Raw genomic sequence first — 15,308 nt, forward strand, 5'->3', positions numbered from 1 at the left:
TGTATGTTTGAGTGTTTCAGAAGACTGGCGGCTTCAGCGATAAGATGAAATGAATAAGATTGGAAAAAAATGTATTTTTTTTCTGGGGGAATATCCAGGCAGGGAAATGAAATATGATGCATTTGTGACTTTGGCGTTATGATTATAAACAAAGACGCTGTAGTAGAAATAGGTAATGAGAGAGCGAAGCTCGGGCGGGAGAAGATGAATAAAGATAAGGGGATGGATAATGTATCAAATAGTTATTTGAATTCTGACATAAAATCTCATTTTAATATTCTCAGGCTGCTGCCTCTACGTATATGTCTGTTGAAATATATTTTGTAAAAGCGTGTTTTTGTATGGGCAGCCCACTCTTTGAATACACACATGCTGCAGATTTAAAGCATTCAGTTGAGTTAGCAACTTTAAAGGCATACTTTTTGCATAGAAGAGATAATTTATCATATATTAACATATGATCACATTATACTTCTACTGCTTAGCCAGTGTTTTTTTTCTGAAATCAACAGTATTAACAGGGAGGTTGTCCTCCTTTAGATGAGAAAAAGTCTTTCTGCAAAAGCTATGGCCCAATCCGATTTCTAATTTGTACCCCTTCCCCATCAGGAGGTATTTGGGAAAACCCTTCAAGAACTTGTTAGCAGCCCTGCAGTGAAGGGCCAAAATTAAGCAGTCTAGTTTACTTTTAATTTCTTTATGATGGGGAGCTGACATTTTATTTTTCTGTTCTACCTTAAATAATACAGCCTCTATTGTCTTTTGCACCATTTAAGGTGGATTAGGAAACTTAGCTAGCCTGCAAGCTACCGGGACAAACTTCTCACAATTGTTTTATGCTTTTTATGAAGACAATGGCCATAAAACACTGAAACTACACATTAAACTATGGTAATTCAGTGATTATCGTGTCATATTTTTAAAAAAGAAAATACTTGTGGGTTTCATTGGTCCCTTGTGCAGCCATCTTGCCAGTGATTTCTCATAGCCCTCTGTTTGAAGCAAAAAATCTCCATTTGAAGGGCTCCTCCATCCCTTAGCCCAAAACTGATGATTGGGCTAAAGGATAGGGACAAGAGGTGAAATATGATTGGGTCAATGGGCCCTATCATACATCCTGCGCAAGGCCCATGGCAATGCTCTTTGCTAACTTATACCCCATCAACAGTCTATTTTCAGGCCTTGTGCCTGCGCTTTTAAATTAGTGTCAGAAGTTAAAAAGAGAAATAAATCTACACTGATAGGTGTGGAAGTGGTGAAAGTGGTCTGGAATTGACATGTGTTCAGGTGTGTAAATTTCTTGCCTGTTGCTATTTTGGTGGCGTGCACCTCTGACTGAAATAAACCTAGACAACAGTCAGTCGTCAGAGTCCATTCCTATAGGTACACCATGTATACACCCCCACTTGTTAAACACACCTACATGGACACACTGCAGAGTGCAAACCCAACTTTTAACTCAACAATAAACGGAATAAAGAATAAAATAACATTGCTGTTCCCTTAAATGAGCTGCTGGTGTACCTTCACAGCATGAACACACAGGTTAGTTTCCTCTGCTGAGACAAGATAATCCAGGTTATTAGAATATCTTGTGGAGGATGATTTGACTACTGCAATCTTGCTGTGACTGCATTCAAACTCTATACATATGTGATTATTGTGGTGCAGCGAACACCACCACCTGCCAGTGATCTACCACATCATGTGGAAATCGGGGTTCAATTCCTGGTCTGGGTGACTGAATGCTGCACTGCACCAATAAGATTCCTTGGGCAAGACTCCTAACACTACATTAACACACCTCTGTAAATAAAAAGAAGAAGGACAGCCACAAACTAAAATAGCAGTAGACCCATCTCCCAAACAAGAAAATGAGTGGGAAAAACCACACACACATATTTATATACACACACACATATGCCCAGAAATATTTGCGCACTGTGGTAAGCTATTTGTTATTGCGAATACAACATTTCCCATCTGACTCCCCCAACGCAATATTTCTTGCAGAGGTGCCAAATGGCACGTCCCAGGAGGATAAGCCTGCAGGACTCGGACTGCTCTCCAGCCTCTGAGACGGGGGGATATATTTATTACCTGTGAAGCTAAAGGGGCTTGTGTGGAACAGTGAGCTTTGCATTATTAGGTGAGTCAGAATGCAGAATTAATAGAGAATTTGAATGATTTTACAGATGCAGACATACTTCCGCACCCAACATTGAGTTCATTTCTTCTGCATTAGCATCTTTAGAATTTCCATTCAGTTCATTTTAAATGGTTTATGTTTTTTAAGTATTTAAGTAAATGCAGTCTGGGTAAGCTACTGCCGTGGACACTGATCATACAGTAGCTAGCTATGCTAATCAAGCTTTAGCTAACTAGCTCCCCAACACAGCACAAAAATAATGTAAGGTAAGTACATAACTTAGCTAAACATATATTACTATATACACCGTCTTCCCAAGAGCTGTGTCTCTGGTTGAAGGAGCTAAATAGTTAAATATTAACCCAAACATCCATACGAGTGCTCACACAGAGAGAAAACCCAGTCCAACAAGTTCAAATAAAGAGACAGTCAGACACGTTTTATATTATGATTCTGAATAATCAAAATAAACCACAAAAATGTTAGACTACTACAAAAATAAAGGGATAGAGACAATAAAATATCCAAAAAAGGGCATAACCTATTCTAAAATAATTCAAATTATTTTTAACTTTCTAAATATCTATGCTACTTACTCACCACTTACTGTGTGGTCTAAGAGTTCCTGAATCAGTTTCACTTATAAGTACATGTTTGAGTAAAATGAACATTGTTGTTTTATTCTATAAACTACAGACAACATTTCTCCCAAATTCCAAATAAAAATATTGATATTTAGAGCATTTATTTGCAGAAAATGAGAAATGGCTAAAATAACAAAAAAAGATGCAGAGCTATCAGACCTCAAATAATGCAAAGAAAACAAATTCATTTTCATAAAGTTTTAAGAGTTCAGAAATCAATATTTAGTGGAATAATTTCATGCATCTTGGCATGTTCTCCTCCACCAGTCTTACACACTGCTTTTGGATAACTTTATGCCTTTACTCCTGGTGCAAACATTCAAGCAGTTCAGTTTGGTTTGATGGCTTGTGATCATCCATCTTCCTCTTGATTATATTCCAGAGGTTTTCAATTTCATAAAATCAAAGAAACTCATAATAAACTTTTTTTTCCAGAGCTGTACATCCCAATGCATCAATGCTTGTTTAAATACTATAGCCTTAAATAGAAAATATCATTCCTAAAAGGGCACTTAAACCACTGATTTTAGCTAACTCCACCATCAGCTCAAATTTCAAAAAAGGCCAAAAAAATTGAAGGGGTAGTTTGGGAGGGGCACTGGGTGATTAGAGGTGGGGCAGGAGGGAGAGCTGGTTGGCTAAGCTGCAGCAGCAGCAGTAATGTGTCTCTGATAGTAGTGAAATCCAGATGGTTGGACGTCATGTGGGCAGTATTATTGATTGACTGATTTGCATACTGTGATATGTCTGTGTACCAAAGTAGACAAACACATCATGCACATGTATCACGCAGTTGAACCTGTGAGGGCGCTGCAGAGGTGGAAATTACCACAATAAAAGCATATTTTAAATGTTGAAAAAAGGTTTATAAAAAAAAAGAGTTTAAGCAGAAATGGAATGTTGTATCACTTAAAAGGAACACATTTCAGTTATTACTGGAAAAATATAGTTTAGGGTTTAGTGGCTCTCTAAACTACATGGACAGGATTTGTTTTAACTTTTCTGTGTAATTTCAGTTGGCAGTTCTTTTAAAGAATTATTTTTTTTAATTAATAATATTGATCATATTTAAAAAGCAATTTCTTTTTTTATTTAGAGCAGTGTAGCAGTGTTTTCTCTGGTCTGGCACACCCAGTTCACCTCAGGGAGGGCTTGTTAATTAGTTCATTAGCTGCAGCAAGTGTGCTGGGAGAAGGGGCAGCTCTGAAATGTGTGAGCAAAAGCAATAAAATATCTGCTGTAGAGAACAGGTATGACAAAAAATAAAAAAACAACAATAACAACAACAACAACAACAACAACCTACAGCTCATGTGTCTAATGCATCTACACATACCTCAGCTGGACATTACTTCATCTCTCTGCTCATACGACTGTGCACTTTATCTCATGCATCAGCTTAATCACTGCCACTTTAGCTAATGCTTGTATGAATACCCTACACTTGTTACACTATAAATTATTACATCCTGTAATCAGAAATTACTGCATATTACTGAATTTTAAAGCTTTCAGACTTTAGTAACCATTTACCTTAAAGCATTAGATAATATACAGACTTAGTAATGTAAAGTAAAAGTAATGTAACTGTCTAAATTCTGTTTGTATACAATTACTAGAGATTTTCTATGTACTTTTAGTCAGTTGTTACATTTACAATAGTTTTACAGATGTTTTCCACTGTTTAACATTTATTTTAAAAAAGATTTAGCTATAATTACACATTTACTGTGTGTATTACATTACTAGTGTTTTTTTTAGCTGTGATCACATTGTTGATTTTATTGTAGATATACCGTGCATGACCATACTGGAACTTTAAGTTCTGTAAAATTGCAATAAAATAATAAATCTAAAAAAATACATACAAAAACAACAACAAGGAAAATAAAAACTATAAAAAAAACTGTGTGGAATTTGTATTATTATTATTATTATTTTTTTATTATTATTATTAATTATTAGAATAGGCTTGTCTACAGCTAAACAAATTAGAGTTGTCTGCGTTACACTAAGGACCTGCTGACCAGACCGCTGGGCGTTACTATGGAAACAGGACAACTCGGTAGCAGTGCCTTGTGGGAATTGGAGTTTTTACTGCATCACACCATGCTGCTGAATTCTCAGGGGAATGTAATCACTTCTTAATGTATTAATGTCATATTTATAACCGAAATCACCTCTGTTTAACCTGGGCTGCCCTTTGCTTGTGTTTTTGCAGCACATTGTGTAAATACAATTAGCAATATATATATGGTTTATCGATAGAAAACCTATAGAAAATCCTTATAATAACCAATAACAGTGGCTACAGTAACATACTGTTAATGATTTACTCCTGGGTGTGTAACTGTTAACTATTCCCTAGTGTGTGTGTGTGTGTGTGTGTGTGTGTGTGCGTGCGTGTGCGTGCGTACGTGTGTGTGTGTGTGTGTGTGTGTATGTGTGACGGTGTGTGTTGTAATAGAAATAAGGGTAGATGTGTAGGTTAGTTATAATGTATTGGGTGGGGTTTTGGAGCACGAGCAGAGGGGTGAGCGGCAGGGTTTTCAGGCTCGGCCGCTGATTGGTCAGGCTCTCGGTCCAAAAGGCGTGGCTGTGGGGATGTGGGGGTGACGTCAGTGGCGCTGTTCAAAGTGTGGTGGTGCTGGACAGAAACCCACGTCGTCGCCCGCGGTAGATAGATAGAGATAGATAGAGAGGCAGGGGAGACCCCAGCGACGCTGCCGGGGCGTGAAGAGGGAGGAAAACGGCGTTTTTCTGATAAAGAGGAATAGTGCTGGACAAGTGCTTCACCTGTTAGCCGCTTCTGGAGCCTGTGAGTACGATTCGTTCCTAAAAGAGAAAGTTGTGAATAGGAGAGGGAGGGAAATACGGGGTTTAATGGTCTGTGGCTTTTCTGGATGGCCACGTAAGCTCGAGCTACAACCACGCGCTGCCTTACACTGTGTATTATTATTATTCCACGGTGTATAAACCCGGGCTGCTCCACCTACCCCCAGCTTGTTTGGGTTTTTTATGTTAAAGGGGATCATTTGAATGGTGTTTGCATGGCGGTGTGAGTGCAGTGTGAGACAGCGAGGCATCGAATGAGCAGAGCAGGTGTGTATTGGCTGTTATTTGTTCATTTGTTTGCCTGTGGGAGAGAGTGAACAATAGCCGCTGAGGAGGGCTAAACCCTCCTCAGTAAACCGAGTCGTTTTATGTCGTTTTCTAATGGGAAACTGAGCACAGGAGAACAGAGAGGACTGACCCTCCTGAACCCGTCGTGTCCAGCGAGGAGCAGCTGATAAAACAGCAGGCTGCTAGTACAGTACATGAGGTCCATCCACTCTGCTGCCTTCCAGGGCTGTTTCTCCTGGATAGTGAAGGCTGTTTACACCTTCAGGGGGTTGTAGGCTTACAAGGGATGGACAAAAACCTGCTTTTGCACCGGCTTCTGTGAATTAATAAGGCTTTTCACACATTCAATGCTGTTTGGTTTGCATTTAGGGCTGTTGTATTACACTACTTTTCCCAAACACTCAGGGCTGTACTGGTGAGGTAACGTTAGGATGGCTACTTGCACTTGCATGATAAGAGACAAAATAATAATGAGTTTCTTTTACCAAATAAAAACCCCCTGGACTAACCACAAGGTGCTGTTTCTTTAAGATAGAGTGGCTATTTGCACTTTTAAGACTGTTTCTGTAGGGTAGCTTGCACATTCAGAGTTGTTTTGGAAGGGTAGTATTAACTATGGAGTGACCAGCGTCTTCTGGATTGTTTTACACCTTTCTGTGAGATACCTTGTTTCATGCTTTTGTAGTTTGTATGTGAACAATGCTTCCAAACACTCAGGACTGTACTGGTGAGGTCACATTAGAGTGGCTACTTGCACTTGCATGGCTGTTTTTGTAGGGTGGTGTAAATAAAAAATCACATTCAGCTCTGGAAAAAAAGAAACCACTTAAAAATGACGAGTTTCTTTGATTTTACCAAATTGAAAACCTCTGGAATATAATCAAAAGAAAGCTGGATGATCACACAAACCATCAAACCAAGCTGAACTGCTTGAATGTTTGCACCAGGAGTAAAGGCATAAAGTTATCCATAAGCAGTGTGTAAGACTGGTGGAGGATAACATGCCAAGATGCATGGAAACTGTGATTAAAAAGGGTTATTAGAGGGTTATTCCTCTAAATATTGATTTCTGAACTCCTTTATGAATACAAACTAGTTTTCTTCGCATTATTTAAGATCTGATAGCTCTGCATCTTTTTGTTATTTCAGCCTTTTCTCATTTTATGTACCTTATACCTATAAATTCATATAAATAGCAAAATCAGAGAAACTGAAGTGGTCTCTTAATTTTTTCCAGAGATGTATTTTGCAATGGTTCCTCTGAAAAAGCAGTGAGGTATGCTTTTGTGACTATATAATCATAACCGTAGGTCTATCTTGCTTTGTTTAAATAGTACTCCATTTTTAAAGATATTTTGGAAGGGTAACTAAAATGGGCTGTTTCTTTAAGAAGGTGATTATTTGCACTTTTAAGACTTTCTGCAGGGTAGCTCACACATTCAGAGTTGTTGTGGAAGTGTAGTATTAACTGTGGAGAGTGACCGGCATCTTTAGGGCTATTTTATACCTTTGTGAATTCTGTTCAGGAATAAACAAAATCTGTAAGATACCTTGTTACACGCTTTTGCAGCTGGTTCTGTGAATTAACAATGCTTTTCACACCTTCAAGGCTGTTACGTTTCCATTTAGAATGACTGTTGCATTATACTACTCCCAAACACTGAGGGCTGTCCTAGTGAGGTAGGGTGGCTACTTGCACTTGCATGGCTGTTTATTTTTTAGTAGTGTGAATAAAAATCACATATTTAGCTAAGAGTCCTCTGGAAAGAGTTGTTGGGTATGCTTTTGGGACTATATAATCACAATAACAACCTTAGGTCTGTCTTGCTTTGTTTAAATAGTACTCAAATGTTTAAAAGATATTTGAGGACAATCACAAGGGGCTGTTTCTTTGAGGTAGAGTTGACTATTTGCACTTTTAAGAGTGTTTCTGCAGGGTAATTTACACACTCAGAGTTGTTTTGGAAGGATAGTGTTAACTATGGAGTGACCAGCATCTTTAGGGCCCTGTTTTACACCTTTGTGAATTCTATTCAGAGAAAAAACAAATCTGTGAGATAAGCTACCTTGTTTCATGCTTTTGCAGCTGCTTCTGTGAATTAATCAGGTTTTTCCCGCACATTCAAGATATTACATCAGACTTGTAGTTACATGACTACTTCCAACCTCAGGCCTGTTCTGGTGAGGTAGGGTGCTACTTGCACTTTTTTTTTGCTGTTTGTTGTAGAGTAGTGTAAATAATGCTCACATACAGTATTTGGCTAGTGGTAAGGAAAAGGGAGTTAGAGCTAATGAGATTTTCACACATTTAAGGCATTTGTAGGCTTATAAGGGATGGACAGAATCTTTTAGCTTGATTCTAAAAAGTATACAGTACATTCACCTTCAGAGCTGTTTTTGTTTTGTGAATTTATAATGCTTTTCCACACATACAGAGCTGTTGGGTATGTTTTTAGATCTGTATAATAGCAATTTTATGTCTGTGTGGTCAGTTTTTGACTGTGGTAGTTGGGTATTTTAAATATTACTCAAATTATAAGGGATGTTTTGGAAGGATAATATGAGCTACCATTTATGGCCCCTTCCATTTAAGCCAGTAAGGGACACTATAATTTTTTTTAAATTTTAGGACCGTTTAGGCCGGGTCATTTTCACCCACACAAATTTTTCATGTGATTTTCATTGTGTTGCTGCTGTCTGAGTTGCATGGGACTTTGCGTAGCTTCAGGTGCTCTTTGATGTCATTAATGTTATGGTTGATTCTCTCCTCCCATCTATGTTTTTTTTAAGAGGCATGCATTCAGGTGATTTTCATCCGACGTTAGTGATAGAGAGTAAGATATTTTATGGGTGTAATTTACCTGATATAAGTGTTTGTGTGTTTAAATCAGGCACTCACATGTCTCAGGAATGGGTGGACCAAAGACCAAGTTCCCAGCAGTATATTTCTTTATATTTTCTATTACCTGTTAATGATCGCCTGATTTTTCAATATTTTTTCTGCTTTTTTTATAGGGTCACCCATGGTACCTTTTTTATTTTATGTGATGCTGTATGTTGTATAATTAAGAAGGGTGGCAAAATTTGTCATACAGTGTATACCCAACATGTGATGGTGATGGTGTTACTAATTTTAACGTTAGTGTTCTAGGGTTGAACTGGCATACCGTATGAATGCTTACTACCTTGTGACAGTATTGGTATGGTAGGGATGCTAGGACTGGTCTCTTCTGGAAGGACTATTGTTTTGAAAGAGTAGTATGAGGTATAGAATGATATGTATGGGTATGGGTCCAAGATAACATGCCCATTTGGAACCTGTATATTTAGCCCTGTTGGGTCCCAGAAAGTTTTGTCCATGTGTTCCATGGGGCTTAGATGGGAACCATGTGAGATTAGGGTGGGCAGAAATGAAAGGGCCCATTTGGGAAGCTCAGCTGGTTCCCACTCTCAACACTATTAACACAGTGCCCACGTGGAACCCATGTGAGTCCCACATGAGCAAGCTGAATAGTGAGACATGAAGGAAAAAGTTTAAATTGTGTCTATTAAGGCAACCCACAGCTTGCAAGGCTGCTTACACCTTTAGAGCTGTTTCATTACATCGGTATGTGACTACTTACACCCTCAGGCCTGTTTCTGCAGGTTGTTTTGGAAGGATAGTATGAGCTATGGAGTAACTGGCAACTTTATGCCTGTGTATACACCTTTAGAGTTTTCTGTAGGGATGTAAGGGATTAACTAGAGCTGTTTTATGCTTTTACAGCTGTTTCAGACCTTGGATGCTGTAGGTAATTATGGTTTTATAAGCCTTAGAGCTGTTTGATTACACTAGGGCAGTTTCTGTAAGGTAGGATTGATACTTTCACAACTGTTTCTGTATGATATTTTAGGTATTGTTGAAATTTTGTTCAACATTTTTTTGGATGAGTGGCAAGATCTACTCACACCTTTAGGGCTGTTTCTTTAAGCTGGTAAGATGTATTTATTATACAATATAAAAAAGGCTGGTTGGACATTCTGGGCAGTAGTGTACGTCAGTAAGGATCATGCATGACTTTAGACTTGTTTTTGAATAGTATACAGGCATCAGATGCCAAAAACACTACTGTATTTTGTTTGTATGATATTAGACTATACCCAACTAGTAATGGCTGCTTGCAATTTTTAAGTATTGATTATGCTCTTTCTATAGGGTAGCTTGCTCACATACTGTATTCACTAAGTAAGGATTATTGTGGTTATAAGATTGGTTAGACTAAAAAGATGTGTCTTTAAAACTATTTTTGTAGGATGATAAGGGCAGGGGATCCCAGTTTTTGCCAAAGTTTAGCGACTCGTGGCCCACCCCAAAATAATTATTTATTGAGCCTACTAGTTGACTGATTGTCTACATTTGCCTTTTTAGCACTTTATGCGTGATCATGTGATACCTTTTAATCAGATTCTTATTAAAAGACGTCTTAAAGTGCTATCCTACTCGTTTTTTAAATACTAACGACGCTTGTGAATATATGTATGGGTCATATGTATGGGTATATTTATATATATATATATATATATATATATATATATATATATATATATATATATATATATCGATGTCGATGGGTGTGGTGGTCTGGAAAAGAGGTGTGATACATTCATGTAGATTTCTGGCATATTGCTATCTCGGTAATGGAAAACACAGGTGTGTCACTGTCAAAAATGAACCTAGACAGACGTCAACAGTCAGATGTTCATTGCTATCTTGGCAGTGAATAGTCAACACAGGCACAGCCTAAACGTGCGTACACCACACTTGCTACACACACATGACCATGCGTTGGTCCACAACCCTTAGCATGTGCCTGTTGGCAGCTATCCAAACCTTTACATTAACAATAAACAGAATTAACAAGCAGCTTAGTATCATCTGCTGAGAATGCATATTAAGGCTTATTATAAACCTTAATATAATGTACATTGGGGCCCACAGGTTAAGAACCACTATTTTAAATGCAACAAGACAACCATAGTGATCATACTTGTGCTGAAAGCTCAAGATGGAATTTGGCTTCTGGCATTAACTTATTTGTGAAGTGAACACACACATACACACTATTCACTCAGTGACGTACCGTGATAGAGTGAGCACACGTGCCCGGAGTGATGGGCAGCCATTTCTGTGGATCGCAGGGAGCAGAGAGGGTTAAGCGCCCTGTTCAAGGACCCAACAGTGGCAGCTTGATGAGCCTAGGTATCTAACCTTGTTATCGATGGCTTGGTGCTCTAACTGCTGAAGCACCACAGGCCCCAGGGGTATTTCAAAAAGGCAATTAATGGGATAGAGCTATAGGGCTGGATGATATGAGCTGAGGTGTATATTACAGCATCTCCAAGAATGTCTTTACCTACAGATTTCCGACAAAGCAGTGCCAATTCATATGTCACTGGTATTATTGGGGTCTCTCCCCCCTCCATAACAGACATCTACACCACAGCATTCGCAAAGCCACCAGCATTGTGGACGACCCCACCCATCCCTCACACGGACTCTTCACACTGATGCCGTCTGGCAGAAGATATGAGAGCATCTGAGACTCCACTACCAGACTCTGCAACAGCTTCTACTCACAGACCATCACACGCCTGACCCCACAAACACAACACAAAGACTCTACTGGAAGCTCAATCACTCCACACACACACAAACAGGACTGTAACTGTCTCTTTCCCTATCAGCAATATTTGCTGCAAATGCTATATGCTATCCACTAAGTAATGTACAGTTTTGGAAAAAAATAGGAGACCACTTCAGTTTCTGAATCAGTTGCTCTGATTTTGCTATTTATAGGTATATGTTTGAGTAAAATGAACATTGTTCAGACAAAAATTTCTCCCAAATTCAAAAAAAAATTTGTCATTTAGAGCATTTATTTGCAGAAAATGAGAAATGGCTGAAATAACAAAATAGATTGAGAGCTTTCAGACCTCACATATTGCAAAGAAATCAAGTTCATATTCAGAATTCAATATTTGGTAGAATAATACTGTTTTTTACTCAACAGTTTTCATGCATCTTGGCATGTTATCCTCCACCAGTCTTACACACTGCTTTTGGATAACTTTATGCCACTCTTGGTACAAAAATTCCATCAGTTCAGCTTGGTTTGATGGCTTGTGATCAACCATCCTCCTCCTGATTATAGTCCAGGTTTTCAATGAGGTTTTCAATTTGGTAAAAATAAAAAAACTCATAATTGTCAAGTGGTCTCTTTTTTTTCCAGAGCTGTATATACATATTAACTGCTGTGATCATGTATGACCTATATGTTACAGTATGTTACATATCTCTGCACCTTATTCTGAACACACACTTTAAGATAGTTCTGTACTGGCTCATGTCTGCTGTATTTATTATATTTATTGTATTGTTTTAGTTCTATGCTGCACAGTGTGTTTACAATGTTACTATGTGTTGTCTGTATTGTACTGTTTCTTCCATGTTGCACCAGCCTTCTGACTTAAATTGACAGTTAATCAAATCAAATCAAATTTATTTGTATAGCGCTTTTTACAACTGGTGTTGGCACAAAGCAGCTTTACAGAAACATGATTACAGGACAAAGAATCAGGCAAAAACATTAAACATACAAAATAAAGAATACAGAACCCCCAGTGAGCGCAGAGGCAAGGAAAAACTCCCTCAGAGCTGCAGGAGGAGGAAGAAACCTTGGGAGGACCAAGACTCACATTTAAGGGGGGACCATCCTACCACTGGTCAAACGGCTTTTAAATTAAAATTTAACAAGTCTTTTATACATCCACATAGGATTTATATATTCAGGAGTATAATAGCGCCAATAATGGCTTGGATGTAATCTGTAGTGGAGAGTAAGATGGATGATGAGCAGCTGATCTGTGGTGGGTGATGGATGGAGAAAAGCTGACAGTTAATATTATGCAATATATAATACTATTGAGTTATTGTTATCCCAAGATAGGTCTATGGTTGTTTTACCTTATTTGTGTTGTTTTCGGGTATTACCAGTACCTATACCTTTAATGTAGGTGGATAAGATTTACTCATGCCATAAGTCAACTTTGGTACACATAAATTGGCCTACTTTTGTATTCAAATTGTCTTCAGATGTATAGATTTTATACCTAGTTCTTTACAAAAAAGTGTTTTACAAAAATGTTAATATTGGCTTAAAATTTTGCATAAAAAAGAATAGGCAAATCAGTCTAAAATAAAGACCTTTATAAATGTTTCCACTTTACTTTGAGGCTTAAATATAAATCAGATTAATGGAGGCCTCAGTTTAGCTTCAATTTTGCTAAAGTGTGTTGTTGTTGAAATGTGGCATCATCATTTTTCATTTGTCACTGGCCTGGAAAAACGTCAGCATACATTCAGACAGTCAGCTGTATGATGCAATAATTAAGTACACACTTTTAGAACAGTACTCAGGTCAGTATTCCTGCCTGTTGTTGCTGACTGTATAAAGGCCTCTTTTAGACAATGTTTAGTTATAGATCAGATAGTCAAGGCGAGGTCAGGTGCCACGGTGTGATACGGGACACCACAGCGTCTGGTTTCCCGCTGAGCGCGTACAGGCAGAAGTAAGTAAAGTGAGTTAGTGTGGATGCAGCCAGGTCCTCGCTGTCTTCACACCGGTGTTGCGTTCCATTATGGCATGTTCAATGTAAAAGTGTATGTAACTTAGCTGTTTAATATCCTGTTTCAGGGTGTATACTGTATACAACCCACACCTCCACCTATTCTGTGTGATCCTGACTGTAAACGAGTTGTGATCTGGATTCGTCAAGGTCTTCTATTGAAGTACTCGTAGTCAAGATATTATCCAAGTTCCAAGTCACGACTAGAAGCTCAGGGGGGAAAACACTCACTCGCTGTGTTAAAATCAGCGCAGCAGGGAGATGCTGTGATAGACCAGCCCTTTTATTCTATACCTGCAGCGGAGAATGATGTAACACTGGTATCTCTAGAAAACCATAATGATACAAAACCTGAACATGACAGTGTTCACTATGCATGTGGACTGTATGTGTGGCACGAGGGCATAATGTCACTGTCCAATGAAAAACAAGTATCTCCAAAACAGCAACTTTACAGGAGAAAGAAAAAATCTTCTAAACTTTTAATGGAAGTTAATGTAAATGTTTTTTTTTTTTTTTCAGGTAATTTTATACTACTTCTATTGGTTCATTCATCCAGAAATTTTGGCACAGTGTAAGAAACAGTTTGTCTGTTCAAATTATGTAGTAAACCAAAACTTAACAAAAATTTAGATACTTGTTTTTCATTGGACAATGACGATAAGCAGTTTACACTCTTTTATTCTTGGGAGGAGCTGTCATGATCATTAAATTTCGACTTGACCTCAATATTTTTTGCGTACCATGATATTGCATGTTATTTTTTTTTTTTTTTTGCAAAAAGAGCCCATAACTTGCCTGAGCTGGGATGCCAAATTTGTGTTAAAACAGTGGATTTATTTAATTTATTATCATTGTTTTACATTGTGTTCCAATGTTGAAGCTTTCAGGGCTCTTTAAAAGTATTGTGTAAATGCATTAATATGTTATTACATCTTCGTGAATGAAGTTACACTTTTTAGTGCCTTTTTTAGAAACCTAAGGAAGCTTTACAGTCACTTTTTATACACAACTATTTAAACTCTGCACTCATCCACACACTCACAGGTGAGAAGCGGTAGCCAATCACGCACAGCATACTCTCAACCGGAAACAACCGTCCACCTGTGAGGTCCCTGTACAGTGTTTTTGCCAATATACCGGTAATAGGACTCTCTTGAGCCGACAAATGCTTAATATTAAACTACTGGTACTGTTCCTAATGCCAGGTGTAGACTAGAGTGGTATAAAGTACCCCGACATTGTGGGGCAAATCATATGAATAGGGTAAATCTGCACTGAAAATATATTGGTTGTGAAATTCTGTGAAACTGACACCAATACATCCATAATAAATTCATGGAATTTGCTTATTTAAGAGTATTTTATTCTCTTGAGTAACACAGATGACATGAAGTATCATGGAGTATTGTGGGCTAGGTATCATGCTAATAACATGTCGTGGTGCCCTGTGATTCCCACCCCTAATACATTTTGTTATCAGCATACCAAATATATTTTCTTGAGCATGTTGTGGATATTGTCACTGTTTAAAAACACTAACTACATGTACTGTATGGTTCATTACATAGTGTTAAAAACTCGTGTTTAACTGGATAAAGTGCTGGTAAATGTTGTTAAATATTGTCATGTAATATTTTATAATAGGCCCATCCCTGCCTTACAGCAATGTTCCAAAATAGAAATAGAAAAATAGAAATCCATCACTGGACAGCCAGCAGTGACAG

The 15,308-nt window shown here is 38.0% G+C and overlaps 1 protein-coding gene across 1 annotated transcript in view; it reads left to right on the top strand.

Annotated features, from left to right (window-relative positions):
• The first annotated feature begins 5,442 nt into the window (after positions 1–5,442).
• smpd3 (sphingomyelin phosphodiesterase 3) overlaps positions 5,443–15,308 on the top strand; it is a 99,213-nt gene continuing 89,347 nt past the window's right edge. The window contains exon 1 of the mRNA XM_022683891.2: positions 5,443–5,611. The gene's annotated coding sequence lies outside the window, so the exon portion shown is untranslated. The remainder of the gene's footprint in view (positions 5,612–15,308) is intronic.

This window comes from Astyanax mexicanus, chromosome 10 (genome assembly GCF_023375975.1).
Source record: "Astyanax mexicanus isolate ESR-SI-001 chromosome 10, AstMex3_surface, whole genome shotgun sequence".
Lineage (NCBI taxonomy): Eukaryota > Metazoa > Chordata > Actinopteri > Characiformes > Acestrorhamphidae > Astyanax > Astyanax mexicanus.